Consider the following 15,366-nt stretch of genomic DNA (forward strand, 5'->3'; position numbering starts at 1 on the left):
ATTTTTTAATTTCCGAACGAATATCGCTTTATTGATGTAAGGTTTTTTTCATCACTTAAAAAGAATCTAAAAAATATTTATTAAGCAATAATGTTGGAAAAAATGTATTATACTCGTAAAATGAATTCTAAACGATAATTCACTTCTTTTGAGAAAAAAAAATATTTGAAAAGTTTATTAACTTATCGTTAAGATTTAAATAAAATACACTTCAGTAAATCCATTTAACGACAAAGTATTAAAAACTGACAGATACCGTTTATTTTTATTATGAGAGGTGTAGAAAACGTATAATAGATGAACTATTTTTATTTTTTCTTGCGAGTGAATGAGACTAAAGTTTTAATTATAAAAATTAAGGCAAGATTTTAGAAGTTTATTAAATTAAGCATAAATATACAAGTAATATAATATATTTGTGTTATGTATATAGCAGATTATTACTATAAAATTGCTTGTAATTTTCCTTATAATAAATTAAAAAAAATTAAATATCCGTGACTTATTTTTATTTTACACTATACAGATTAGTATTAAAGTTTTCCCATACACAAGGCTAGATTTCCGATCGTAAATAATAATTCGTTAAAAATTCAGACTTTTATTAAGATTTGAATACTAGATCGTAGATACCGGTGTTCTTTGGTTGTTGGGTTTCAATTAACTACACGTCTCAGGAATGGTCGGCCTGAGTTTGTTCAATACTACACATTTACCGGTACAGTTACATTACGCTGATAAGTTGCTAATGACTAATTGTTGATGCAACTATGAATAAAGGTTATAGATAATAGTACTAAAAAAGGTTATAAAAAATATATATTCCCTGTATTTTTAATTTGTCTCCTATACCAATACTATTTCTGTTTGTATTACAATACAATAAAATTAACCTTTTATCAAAAAATCACTTCATCCTGATTTATGTTCGCCGTGAATATTCGAGCCTGTATATTAGCGACTATCAGTTGATTTCAATAACACCAACTCATAACAAAATATGTAATTCTCACGTTGTATTATATTTTTTAAATTTATATTTACTTAATTATTTTAAGATGTTTTATTTTACCTATTATTTTTAAGATAACAGAGTTGTACAGATAATAATTTTTGTTATTTTGAAGTTGACAGGCAGCATTTAAGTTATTACCGCATATATTTTATAATTATCCTAACACACACCCATTTTGTATGAAATACGTATATCGATATAAAACTTAACGGTTTGATTATTATAAACGAAATCTACGTTACTAAGGGGTAGATAAATGAAAAATCTTTCTTAGGAGAAAATAAAGAGTAGAATTCTAACAATTCTTAAAAAATATAAAAGATTATCTATCTGTTTGTTTGTTTATATGAGATAGATACTTGGATGTGCGTCTTTTGGACGTATTCCATTTTTTTCAATTTTACTCTGCGAATGAGTTTCTAAATAATGAAACTCATGAGTAGAATTATTTCTGAAAAATAACATTTTATGATTATATTTTAAATAAATTTATTGGAAGAATGTTTAAATGGTAAGATAACTAATTAAAAATGGGAATAGCATTTTCTCTAACATCGAAATATCGATTTGAGTTAAACGAAAACATTTCTATTTTCTGGTTTGGTAGAGGGTGAATATTTTTATTATTTTTAAGAATAAATGACTTTTCTTTTTAACAAAGATAAACAAATGGGTAACTTACAAGTTTAATTTTCTAAATATTGGTCTACATGATTTATACTAATAGGTGGCAAAAATCAATGATCCCACATCCAATTTTTGTATCTTATAAACCTGTTCTAACTTTTTGAGAGAGCCCTAACAGATGATATTATTCTTAGGTTGAAATTTATATAACCCTAATATATATATATATTATGATTATGACAAGCTTAGTTAGTGTTTATTAATGCATTTCAGGTTACAAAGTTACCATTTCAGTATGTACTATTTTAGTAAATTCTGCTGTCATATATAAATTAATAATGTCATAATAACGGCAACATGGGAGTAAATGCTACAGACTGGGATACCACTAACTAAATTCAAATATAAGTCGATCAAAACATTATTACAAAATATAAATTTAATAATAAAATTAAACATTTAGGTGATTAAAGTCCTTACCAATTATTTAAAATATAATCACATGAAGTATTATTAAGGTAAATTCATAAAGACACTAAATATAAAAGGTTACACAAACACAAGGTTACACAAAGGTTAATACAAACTTATTCACAATTCAGGAGGTGGTAATGGAAATTATTTGAGTTCATCTTTCTGTACACGCTGTACAAAGTGCAGAAAATTCACATTTGTTTTTTATATAAATAAATATTATTTAAAAAGTCGTAGACTTTGTTGTGTCTGTCTGTTGAAAGATATTACAATATAAATAAGGTGGTTGGTGTCTGTTTCTTCTCAATATATTTTTTTAAACCAATATTTTGTGTAAATTTTATTAAATTTCTTAACGAGTAGGAAAACCATTGGTATTTTACAATCATCTTTTAAAATTTTGAAGAGAAATCACATATTGCAAATTAAAAAAATGTTATTATTGATGCAAAAGTAGCAATAACTGTCAAAAAATAAAAAACGAAGATATTTTGGGAAAATTTTCCAGTACTTATATTATACATAGGACCTTCAGTTGCCTCAAACAACTTTTTGTTATGATAAAGCAACACGCCAAATTTCAACAAGATAGATTTGACAGTTTTTGGACAATAATTTTGTAATTTAAAAAAATACGAGTTTTCTAAATTGTATAGAGCCTGAAATAAAGTCTTTAAATACTTGAAAATTTAGTCATCATTTAATCTATTCACTTCTATGCACTTGTCAACACAGTTTAACCATGTTCCTATCCTAGCTACTCTTGTTAGCTGTACCCTGTCTGGATTACCAATGCCTGGATGGCATTGGTAATTGTCTTCAATTTCAGCAGGGTGTGTATGTAGATTGCTCCTATAAACAATTTAAGTAATCCCCACAAAAAGAAGTGTGGACTAATTAGATGAGGGGATCTTGATAACCAAAATCCTTTACAAATTATTCTTCAACCGAAAAATCCTGTAGTATCTCCCTAGAAGAGCGAGCTGCATGGCAAGTGGTGCTGTCCTCTTGCAACCAGTAGTTACGCTCGTCCTTTTGCAGTAAGGATATGAAAGCTGCTGGCTAATTATTCCTTGGTAAATCGCAGCATCCATAGTTTTTTTTTTTTTTAAATAAGGGAATTATTATTCGTCGCCTTGAAACTACAGAAAATAAGTATACCCTTTTTTTTGTAGGTGTAGAGGAGTGTCGGTAGACCGAGTGGATTCTCGAATGACACTGAGAAAGACATCGGGGATTGACCAACTTGACCGGACATTTTCTTTCATCTGCTGCCTGTCATGAGAAAGCCGCTTGCAGCTGTTCTCGGGGTGCCTAAACTGGGGTTGCTTTCCGACTTGTTGGAAAATGGCTTTGGTGAGGGTGCTCTTAAAATCAGGAAAGGATCCGAGTGAGGTCAGCAGTTATCGGTCCATCAGCCTCTTCCCGGTAATCGGCAAGTTGCTTGAAAGGCTGGTTGTGGAACGGCTCTGGGAAAACATCGATCTGAACTCTATTCTAAATCAAAGCGAGTATGGCTTCATGAAAGGGGTTGGTACCGAGGATTGCATCCTAAATGCTCTTGCCGAAGTGGAAACCCCCCGACTGTAAATATGTTTTGGCAATTTTTATTGACATAAAGGCGGCATTTCCTTTATTGTGTTGGAATTCTGTCTTCTATGAGTTGAAACGCCGCAATGTTACCGTAACCCTGCAGGCCGTAGTACTTGACTACTTGTCTGATCGCACGGATCTGTTTAAGGATGTGCACTTAGTTGTGGAAAAGTCCGTCACCAGGGGAAGCCCGCAGGGCTCCGTTCTCGGTCCCTTGCTGTGGAACCTGGTATTCGACAGATTTTTGGCACTGACATTCCTGGAAGGGGTCACGACCCAGGCTTTCGCCGATGACTGTCTTCTGTTAGTTCGTAGTAACTCATGACTGCAGCTAGAAGACCGAGCGCAGGCGGCTTTGTTAACCGCAGAGGGCTGAATGAACATTCATAATTTAAGGATTTCTGTGCCCAAGACAAAGTTTATGCTTCTCAAGGGTGCAGACAAATTATCATACAATCGTAACCCCCGCATTAAGTATAAAAGCTGTGTAATCAGCCGAGATCGAGTTCATAAGTACCTAGGTGTTTTGTTTGATGAGAAGTTGCTGTTTAGTAACTACATCAGGCAAGTAGCGGCGAACGCCGTCTCTGTGATACACAAACTTAAAAGGATTGTTGGAAAGGATTACGGACTGTCGGGCCGTCATTTGTACATGGTGTACCGAGATGTCTTCGAAAGTACGACCTCTTACGTGGCGTCTGTTTGCGCGCATAGGTTGGAAAGAAATCGAGCACTTATTCAAATTTTAAGGAGTGCCCAGCGCAGAGACTTAATTGTATACACTGATGTTTTTAAAACAACCTCCAACGAGGCTACCATTGTATTGGGAAAGGCTCCCCAATCGATTTTGTGGTGAAAGTTTGGGTGGGCATGTGGAATTTGCGAAGAGGCATTGAGGCCGAGGTATTTGGGATGCGGTTTCAAGCCGGGCCTGTACCGGAGCGGAATAGTGATCGCAATGCACCAGTTCTGAATTTTGAACAGTTGCCCATCTCCCGCCTGTGGATGAGGCTTTACAGCCTCAAGATGGATGCATGACAGCAAGAATGACACGCCCCGACTAAGGGAAGATCCTTGTATAGATTTATACAGTATCTGGGGAATAAGAGGTATGCCTCTTATTCGTTTTTAAGGGCAATGAGAGCCCGAGTGCTCTCCAACCTTGTAAATTTAAACCAATATTTGTTTCGGTTCTACTTGGCAGTTGATGAGCTGTGCGTCTGCGGAGAGGTCCGGTGGGACGAACACATAATGTTCGACTGTCCAGCTGTTGTTGTCGAGGGGTAGAAAGACCACACCGAAAGACCACTGGCGAGTCAATGTGTCAAGAGCCGCATTGTCGGACCGTGTGGGAGTTCCTTGATGCGGTTGCTTTGATCAACCGACAGTTTACTTAAGGGAAAAGACTCCTACCGCGCTGCTGTAGGAAGCTAATCGAGAGATATGGCTGGCTACCAGCCAGATTAATGCTCCAAGCGCTTTAATGATGGACAGGTACTTGCTGGCATTCAGCGGCCTAGACGTGGCAGCGAATTGTTGTCTTTTACGAGATAAATTAATTATTGATAGTCATATATTTTAGTAGTTGACGGTGTTCGCCTATCCATTTTTGTGATATATGATAAGTGAGCGGTGGGACACGCAAGCGATTGGTGAATGGTACCACGCTTATTCTACTCACGCTTTTAGGTTAGCTCTAGGAGCTAGTTAGGACATGGTCGCTAAACTGTTTCGTGGTTCAGTGGCTATTTGTAGCCCAGACATTTGATCTTATGCTTTAGGGCGACCGAATGGGATGGTTGCGGAAGAAATGCCAAGCAAACCAAATCCTACACCCTCGATTATCGGTGTTATGTATTCGAATATGTTCCTGTACACTTTTACCCGCTATATTTTTTCAAAAAGAAAATTATTAATCCTAAATTCTTAGTGTATGATCTGTCAACCTTATTTTTTTCAGGGTTTTATTACAAATTTTTCTTTTTTCGCCCGGTTAAGTACACTGTGTTACCGTGGACACCTGATGCAGGAATAACCGTCGTGAGGAGGTTATTATTTGCCGTTTGCGAATAGGGCGCACTAGGCTCATCCATGGATATCAGATGATGACTCTAATAGATCCACCAGTTTGTGTTCGCTCCGGCTGACACCTTGTGGTATTCCACGTCCTTGTGGATTTTGTCTATTATGCGGGATTGCGTCGCATGTTTAAACTAGAGGGTAACATGCGAAATATGTAAGGGAATAATGTAACGATGTTATCGAATGTCTTGTGATTGTTAAAGCCCGTGCACTTTGATTCAAAAATGTGATTATTCATGTAATGTTTATTGTCTGTTTGCCCCATTTGTCGTATGCCGGATGGTGTAGTTTTGTTCTTTTATGTTAAATTTCAATTATTGTATTGAACTGTGGTTAACATACGTCTTGGGGTTTTCCACTTACTGTGTGTTTTATATTACTGTTGTTAATTTTTAATTGTTTTTTTCTTCTTCAGTATTTGTGTGTTTACTATATAAATATCGTACCCGGGCGCTGATAACGATACTTCGTTGTGCGTTCAGAAAAAAAATCTTTTCGTGGTTTACCAAGTTTTATCTTTGCCGCATTTGGATACCAGTCCATTAATCTTCAAGCTCATCTCTCATCCCTCAACCACGCAACAACATCCTTCACCGATTCCTTTTGTTCATAAAAATTCTTCTTCCTATTTGTCCTCAAAATCTGGTTCTCGACTGATTATTTTTATTTCTTCCGTTTTTTAATGTAGGCATAACATTTTAAATTCTGCTCTTTTTATTGTTCCCCTATGTTTCTTCAATTCTCGTCTATTACTTTAGTGGCTACCTTTTACAGTGTTTATCATTACTAGAATTACTAGTATTGATTCTATAATCTGCTTCGTATTTTCTGGAAAAAACCCAAGTTTATATTTTTATTTTCCCAGAAGAATACCGAATAACTTAATGCATCCATTTAGATCATCATTAATCACTCCTTTTTTTAACATTTTTCTCTTCTCCGAGTTCACATAATCGATTGCACCTTTAATATTTCACGTTGAAAAGGTAAATTACCTTTATATTTTATCATCTCCATTGGGTATAATTTACAAATTTTACTTTTTTCACATCTCTCTAAAACAATCTTTAATGTTTTTTTATCTTCCTAAGCGTTCAATTTATACATTTTACTATTATACTGCATATCTTGATTTTTCTAATATTTACATTTTTTAACGTAAAATTCTGTACTCGAAAACTGCATGTGAATATTTTTCATTCTTAAAACTGCATTTATATTATCAAATTTCTTTCTCCATCTAAGCTTCCTGCTTTATAAAGAATTGATATAACTTTCTTCTTTCTATTGATCTATTGCAATTTTGTTATAAAATAATATATTTTAGCAACTTTTTTGGTTTATTTAATCTGCTATTATTACTGTTGTTTTTCACACATCATCATTTATTTTATTTTTAAATCTATTTCTCTTGAATTAATGTCAATACTACGAGGGTTATTTTTTTCAAGGTCCGATCGGTCACGAAATTAAAACCACACTGAAAATAAATATTTTTTATTTGTAATTAGTACATACATAGTTACGCTATTTCTCTACATAGTCGCCACTCCGTTTTAGACATTTGTTGTAGCGTGATACCAACTTTCCAATACCCTCGTCATAAAACGGAGCCGCCTGTGTTTTCAGCCATGTTTCTACGCTGGTCTGCAACTCGATGTCTGTGTCAAAATGTTGTCCTCCTAGCCAGCATTTCATGTGATCAATGAGGTGAAAATCGGATGGAGCCAAGTCCGTGCTGTATGGTGGGTGATCAAACACTTCCGAACGAAAACGCTGCAGGAGCTTCTTTGTTACAGCTGCAGTGTGCGGCCGACGATTGTCATGGAGAAAGACAATGCATGATGACAACATTCCTCTCCGCTTATTCTTATTCAACCACCATACAGCTCGGAATTGGCTCCATCCGATTTTCACCTCTTTGCTCACATGAAACTGTGGCTAGGAGGACAACATTTTGGTACAGACATCGAGCTGCAGACCAGCATAGAAATATAGCTGTAAACACAGGCGGCTCCGTTCTACGACGAGGGTATTGGAAAGTTGGTACTACGCTACGACAAATGTCTAAATCGGAGTGGCGACTATGTAGGGAAATAGCGTAACTATGTAAGTACTTGTTAAAAATAAAAAAACTTTTTATTTTCAACGTGGTTTTAATTTCGTGACCGATCGTACCTTGAAAAAAAATAATAACCCTCATAATTCTTATCATTATCGGGCACAAAATTTCAATCATTTCATGTGAGCAATGAGGTGAAAATCGGATGGAGCCAAGTCCGTGCTGTATGGTGGGTGATCAAACACTTCCGAACGAAAACGCTGCAGGAGCTTCTTTATTACAGCTGCAGTGTGCGGCCGACGATTGTCATGGAGAAAGACAATGCATGATGACAACATTCCTCTCCGCTTATTCTTATTCAACCACCATACAGCTCGGAATTGGCTCCATCCGATTTTCACCTCATACAGCTGCAGTGTGCGGCTGACGATTGTCATGGAGAAAGACAATGCCTGATGCCAACATTCCTCTCCGCTTATTCTTATTCACCCACGTACCTAAAAAAATAACCCTCGTACTCTCACCTTATGATTGGTTAAAAAACAACAAATACGATTGGTTGGAATTTCGTGCCTGATAGTGATAAGAATTACTCTCACCTTCCGATTGGATGAAAAACAAAGAATACGATTGGTTATAATTTCTTGTTTGATAATGATAAGAATCACTCTCACCTTATGATTGGTTAAAATACAAAGAATACGATTGGTTGGAATTTCGGGCCTGATAATGATAAGAATTATTCTCACCTTATGATTGGTTAAAAAACAACAAATACGATTGGTTGGAATTTCGTGCCTGATAGTGATAAGAATTACTCTCACCTTCCGATTGGATGAAAAACAAAGAATACGATTGGTTATAATTTCCTGCTTGATAATGATAAGAATCACTCTCACCTTATGATTGGTTAAAATACAAAGAATACGATTGGTTGGAATTTCGGGCCTGATAATGATAAGAATTATTCTCACCTTATGATTGGTTAAGAAACAACAAATACGATTGGTTGTAATTTCGTGCCTGATAGTGATAAGAATTACTCTCACCTTCCGATTGGATGAAAAACAAAGAATACGATTGGTTATAATTTCGTGCTTGATAATGATAAGAATCACTCTCACCTTATGATTGGTTAAAATACAAAGAATACGATTGGTTGGAATTTCGGGCCTGATAATGATAAGAATTATTCTTACCTTATGATTGGTTAAAAAACAACAAATACGATTGGTTGGAACCTCGTTCATGATGATGATAAGAATTAATCTCACCTTATGATTGGTTAAAAAACAAAAAATACGATTGATTGAAATTTTGTGCCCGATAATGATAAGAATTATGAGGGTTATTATTTTTTTTCAAGGTACGATCGGTCACGAAATTAAAACCACGTTGAAAATAAAAAGTTTTTTTTATTTTTAACAAGTACTTACATAGTTACGCTATTTCCCTACATAGTCGCCACTCCGATTTAGACATTTGTCGTAGCGTAGTACCAACTTTCCAATACCCTCGTCGTAGAACGGAGCCGCCTGTGTTTACAGCTATATTTCTATGCTGGTCTGCAGCTCGATGTCTGTACCAAAATGTTGTCCTCCTAGCCACAGTTTCATGTGAGCAAAGAGGTGAAAATCGGATGGAGCCAATTCCGAGCTGTATGGTGGTTGAATAAGAATAAGCGGAGAGGAATGTTGTCATCATGCATTGTCTTTCTCCATGACAATCGTCGGCCGCACACTGCAGCTGTAACAAAGAAGCTCCTGCAGCGTTTTCGTTCGGAAGTGTTTGATCACCCACCATACAGCACGGACTTGGCTCCATCCGATTTTCACCTCATTGCTCACATGAAATGCTGGCTAGGAGGACAACATTTTGACACAGACATCGAGTTGCAGACCAGCGTAGAAACATGGCTGAAAACACAGGCGGACCTTGAAAAAAAATAACTCTGGTATTATTCTTCAGTATTTCACCTAACTCCTATTTATATTATACTAAACTAATATTACTTTTGATTGTTTTAACAGTATTTTCAAATTTTATTCTGAGTTAAGTTTTTTCGTACAATTAGTTATATTTTAAGTGATGTTTAATATTTCTATAGTTTTTGATCCTGCGGAGATTTTTTCGTTTGAAGAATTAAGAATTTAGCAGAAATTTACTTATCCAATAATAAATGATTCATCACTTATAATTATTTTATTTAAATATAAAATAGGTTAATATGTAGGTCTAATAAAAGAAAATTTACTGTAAGTTTTAACAATAACGGTGCGTTAATGGTATGATCGATGCAATAAATAAAGAGTAACTTTATTCAAAGAATGAAAAGCGTGCTTCTGTTGTTTAATAACAATGATGGGAGTTGATAGTGGTTATGAGTTTGGAAGTATTAGGCGAAGGGTGGTGGTAAAGACGTGGGTGGTTTTGCTGTTCTATGTAACAAAATTTAACCGCGTTAGTAAAGCCATTCGTATATTCATATACCGATCTATTTTATTGCCAAGGGGAAACACGAGTTGAAAATGGAAATACATTTATATGTTATATGTTTGTATGTGTATATTATTAATGGGGTTATGGTTTACAAAGAGAAGACCGTCGCATTTTCTGAACAAACAATCAATAACCGATGTTTGATGCCAATCATATTGTCACGGCAGTTCTTGAAATTTACAACAAATGATTTTAATGGAATGCATTTTGCATGCAAAAAATTTGCATGCAATTTTTTTACGTTATTCTTCAAAATTTTTTTTTTCGATGAATACCTAATATCAAGTACTATAATGTTTTAAGGTTTTTAATGTGGTATTTTAAGTAAAATATTTTATTTAAAATTATAAATTTTAATCGATTTTTGAAATAGACATCCAAAATTAATTTTGTAAATAAAAGATTTTTATTAATTTATTTTAAACTTTTCATATCACTCCTTTTTGACCTCTTTATGTCAGCCTCATGATTAAAACATTTTATTTATAAAATTGATATGATAGTTCGATTCAAAATTTCATAGTTTTATTTGACGATTTTCATCGTCACTTTGACAAAAACATTTCATTTATAATATTCAAGTAAATTTAGCGCGTTACTGGAATCGTTATTTCCATTCTCTTTCTTGGATTTTCAAAATTTTGACTTTAGATTTGAATAGAACATCAAAAATTAGTAAATGAAAGGTCTTTCTTGTTGGAAATTTGGCCAATGTGGTAGTCAACTTGTAATTTGTTTTTATGTTAAATTTTTTTAAATATTTACTTCGCATTTTTAATGATTATTAAAACAAAATAGAATAAAATTATCTGAAGAACCAATCACGTCAAGAATTTGGTCAAACTTGCGGTCAAATTATATGTGTTAACTAAGTTGTAGCACTGCAATTTACGCATTGTCAGATGGTTTATTCTGTAATTATTAGATGTAATTATTACATCAATACGGAAGGAGTTTAAAAAATAAAATAAAATTTAAATATTGATCTAATGAAATAAACTGTTATTTATTCACACCTCTTATAACGTATAATTTATACAAAAGCGTATTGATGTTTCAAAGAAAAAATAACTAATTTTGCTTTATCTTTAATACTTGAATTAATTAACTTCAAAACTAAGAAAAATTCAAGATTTTCCTTTAGAAAATTTCTGTATCTGAATTTTATTTTCAAACGATTCAGATTATTCTAGTAATTTTCAAAGGAAACCTCATGCGAATGAAATCAATAGAACTTGTAATTCTTTTCCCATCTTTTAGTCGTTTGGCTGATCGGATGCACTTTTCCCGTTCCTTTTTTTTAGTATCGATCTGTTATCGTCGTACCCCTTTACATCTTGCATCCTCAACGTTACATATTCTGTTTTATATATTCTAATCTTTTTCTTCCTTTATTTTTTTCTTTTTACATTTCCTTTTTGAATCAAATTCACACAGGATGATTTAATTTTGATCTTCCGGCCTTGTTTTTCGTTTTACATGATTCCGGTAGAAATTAATTTTAAAACAACTTCTTCCTTTCATACTCTAATAACCTTTCTTGATTTTCTTGTTGATATCATCTTATTTTTTCTGGTTTTCCTATTCCACTATTTTGTTACCGTAAAATAGTATAATCTATACAAATATTTTTAAGAATATCTTTTTATTTCATAAATTTATATTTAATGTCAGCACTTTTCTTTTTTCGTAAAACCTTTTTTGGATTCCTTTCATTCTGCTTTTGATTTTTCTTTTATTTCATACATCCGTTGTAATTTTACTACCTAAATATAAAACACATTAAATTTTGATGTTTTCTGTATTGGTTCCCATTGTTAGATAATTTTCCTCCTCACACTTATTTTCTTTACTTACTGTATTCAGGAAGACCATCATAATCTCCAGTTCCAGTACTCATCAGCTTTGATTGTCCTGTCCCTTTGTACCAGCAGTTCCTCTTGCGTGCAAGTCTCTCCAACATTTGGGCACAGGAGCAGATGTTCCATTGTCTGGATCGTCTTGCAATCACATCTATCACCCTCTACACATTTCAACCTCATCATATTACTTTGATTTCTTGTCACTCTAGTCCTAAGTAGATTCAAGATCCGTCAAGTACTGTGTGGCAGCTGGTCTCCTTAGGGAGCTTCTCTTTGAGTACGAGACCCGCTTCATCTGGTAATGTCTCCTTCCGCAACTGTCCACGAGGAGTCTCAGGCTGAGACTGGAGGTTCTGTTCTCTGGATGATACTATTTCTAGATTTAAGCTGAGGATTTACAGCCACATGCTTATACATAGGTACTATGGCCTGTATTTTCCTTTTCCATTTTCCTTTTTATGTTAGGAGGTGTGCTAAAGGGTAAATCCTGTGAACGGATGTCGTTTTCAGACAACCAGTAGCAATGTGCACTCATCCTGTCCCCGAAGGGGAAGATTACACCATGTGACGATTCCGGTCGCCACGCCACCCCTCCGTATCTAGATGCTCTTTAAAACGAAAATTTTTGTCAAGGAGCACCTCGAGGTACTTCTGAACCAGAACATATCGAATTTTATTGCCTGACATAGAAATATGGTCAAACGGCTCTTCAGCAGCATCATCTTGGTTTTATTCAGGCTGAATGCCATTTTATGTTGACGGCTCCACATTTATTCAGGCAATGCTGTTTAAATGACAATGTACGGTCAGTCAAGCCTGACTGTTAAATATCCTCGATTTTTTGTAATATTCAACCGAGATCCTCCTCTCCATTCTGTATCAAGTTCCCTCAATATTATTTTCTCTCTTTTTTGCTGTAAATTTTGTTAATCTTAATTAAATTACATAAGTAAAAAAGAGTTAAGGATGTTGTAGCGCCTAATTAAATTTTCACTAAGATTTAATATTGATTTTGAACCCATATACATAAATCTACTTGTGCTATTTTTCCAGGAAGAAAAACATGATAATATTTGTTATACTTGTACATACTTTGTTCTGTTAAATTGGGTTCAATAATTTCTCTGATTAAAAGGACTGTGAAGTAACTCCAATATTTTAATTAGTATTACACTTCATATGTACATAATTTTAATTATCTTGTTTAGATGATTTAGGAAAATTAGATTTGTGTGTAGAGAAAATGGAATTTCTTTATGACAACTAATAAATTCCTAAAAATATGATAGTTTATTCTTTCAAGATTAAATTAAAATCTACTGTATTGTTTAAAATAATGTGTGAAAAATAGAATACCTATCGTTCGAAATTTTAATAATTTTTTTTGTTTCAGGTATGGAACATATCTTTATTTCAGAACAGAAACGTATTTTATAGTAAGTTTATTTTTTTATTTTTTTGTTTGTATGAATGGACATCCCAATATTTTTTTTTATTAACACTGATAAACATCATTTTTAATTTTTAATATCTGTTCAGAGAATTTAAAGTGTTTTTAATGCTGGAAATGTTGAAAACTAATCGAAAAATGTTTCCCATCACATTTCATTTTTTGAAAAATTTCAAAAATAAAACTCGTCATAAATCAGTTGATTTCGAAGGCGAGAGTTCTAAGGTTCGAATCCTAATATAGGTAATAGTATGTGTGGATACCGGTGTTCTTTGGTGGTTTTTTTTTCTTTTTTTTTTTTTTCTCTACTCCCCTCGGCCGGACCGACTTGATGGTATTACGCCACCCAGGGGAGTGTCTGTTACTCTAATAGGCCCTCCCCGCTTATCGGCTATATACCGGCATGGCAGGTGAGGCCTACCGGTGGCTCTTTTGAGATTTTTTATTCTCTATTATGTCCTCTATGGAACCACATCATACCTACAAGTCGTGATGTGATCCCCGGAACTTTCATAATACTCTCTTGTTCCTACAGCACACCCCAAGGAGTCCTCAGCGGATCATTGAAACCAGCACACCTAAGCATGCTGGCTCTCACCGCTGAGGCTGTCCACCCAACCTAACATACTAGAAATCCATACTTCTTTCATCTTCATTCTTTTGCTTTAGTACTGTCTTTATATAATCAGCGACCTTCCTCCAGTTCTCCTTACTGCTGAGCATGAAATCCATGGTTTCCTTCGGCGTTTTTCCATGAATACCCGCGTCATGTCTTAGTCTTATTCATTTATTACATACTAAAAACGTATGCTCAGAATCTTTGGTGGTTGGATTTCAATTAACCACACGTCTCAGGTATAGTCGGCCTGAGTGTGTACAAGACTGCACCTCAATCACACGTCACGAACCAGGGACGGGTCTACGTACGGGTCCCTAATCCAGAAAGTTGCACGAGGTATCTGGAGACTTCCGGAATATTCGTAATAAAATAAAAAAATAAAACGTATTTCCCCTTATCAAAATAATAAGTTAATTTATATTAAATTTTATCACTATTTAAACGTAGGTCTGAAAAGATTAGTTATTGAGTTACTGCTAGCATACGATCTATCCCATATTTCTGCTATAAAAATAAAATATAGTGGTTGAGAAATTTATTTACAAAATTGAATTCTCAACTAATCTTTTTTTCGAAATTTTATTTGGTTTTTAACAAATTAACGAACGAAGTAAATTTACGCAAAATCTAAAATTAATAAAAAACTTTAAATTTATTTCGAACAGTGAAAATTTCCTATATTTATCTATATTTCCTACTTCTTGATTTTTTTTTTCATCAAAATTTGGTGTAGATAATAATCAACATTGTGCAAATTTCCACAACGATATCTCAGTAATGGAAAATTTCTATTAAAGTAAATGGAGCATTGATTTATAAACTAAACGAGTTCACTCCCGGGCATTAATTTTTCATGCGTCCGAGGCTAATTACAAAAAAACAAAATCATCAAATAGGAAATTTTAATTAAAATATATGAAATCGTCACAGCTTGTACGATTTTTTTAAATATAAATTTGTAATATCTCATTAATGTTACATTATGTGTGATAGGTAAGTTCTAATTACAGATCTGTACTATGCACTTTGTATAAACAGGACTGTACTGTGTAGAATTTTATAACGTACAAAGAGAAATATTTT

At 33.9% G+C, this 15,366-nt stretch overlaps 1 protein-coding gene across 12 annotated transcripts in view; it reads left to right on the top strand.

Annotated features, from left to right (window-relative positions):
• The window catches only part of Mgat2 (alpha-1,6-mannosyl-glycoprotein 2-beta-N-acetylglucosaminyltransferase), an 858,981-nt gene that overhangs the window by 406,610 nt on the left and 437,005 nt on the right, over positions 1-15,366 (top strand). Inside the window, exon 2 of one of the 12 annotated variants that reach the window (XM_075365857.1) lies at positions 13,608-13,650. The exons of the other annotated variants lie outside the window; for them this stretch is intronic. The gene's annotated coding sequence lies outside the window, so the exon portion shown is untranslated. The remainder of the gene's footprint in view (positions 1-13,607; positions 13,651-15,366) is intronic. 12 annotated transcript variants of the gene reach the window in all.

Source organism: Lycorma delicatula, chromosome 5 (genome assembly GCF_047948215.1).
Source record: "Lycorma delicatula isolate Av1 chromosome 5, ASM4794821v1, whole genome shotgun sequence".
Taxonomy (NCBI): Eukaryota; Metazoa; Arthropoda; class Insecta; order Hemiptera; family Fulgoridae; genus Lycorma; species Lycorma delicatula.